The sequence below is a fragment of the Penaeus monodon genome, chromosome 30 (assembly GCF_015228065.2).
Source record: "Penaeus monodon isolate SGIC_2016 chromosome 30, NSTDA_Pmon_1, whole genome shotgun sequence".
Lineage (NCBI taxonomy): Eukaryota > Metazoa > Arthropoda > Malacostraca > Decapoda > Penaeidae > Penaeus > Penaeus monodon.
Window position 1 is genome coordinate 3,340,905 of NC_051415.1, and position 587 is coordinate 3,341,491.

Sequence of the window (587 nt, forward strand, 5' to 3'; positions counted from 1 at the left end):
GGGATCTATCCCAAAGTTAAAAAATACTTTTCTGAAAAAAACAAATTTCCTTAAAATCAGTGTTCCATTATGCAACGGGCCCCATTCTTGGGGAAAAAAAGGGCTTTTTACCCCCCAAAACAGAGTTTTCCAATAAACGGAGTGGGAAAAACCATTTTAAATTTTATAATCAGTTCCCCAAAACAATCCTTTTTCCTTCCTTTGTTATGTCCCTTTTTTGAAAGGATATGGTTTTTTAGGATTTTTTTTTCCTTTTTCTTTTTTCCAAAAAGGGGGAAAAAGTTTCTTTGTTTTCTGTGTGAAAAAAATGGCTGGTTCTGGGAAAAAGGGAAAGTTTCACATTTTTTATGTGAGGGAAACTAATTTTTATTTTCCTTTTGGTTTTCCTTTCGTCTACCTCTGTTTTTCTGATTTTATCTGGTTTTGTTCCCTTCATTTTCTTTCGTTTTTTTTTTTTTTTCCCCTTTGTTTATTTATATCTCTCTTTTTTTTTTCTAAATTTTCTTTTTGTCTATTTTTTCATAACGCAAAAATATTTTACTTTTATTTGATTTAAATCCCAGCCATATAAAATTAAAAATAAATTT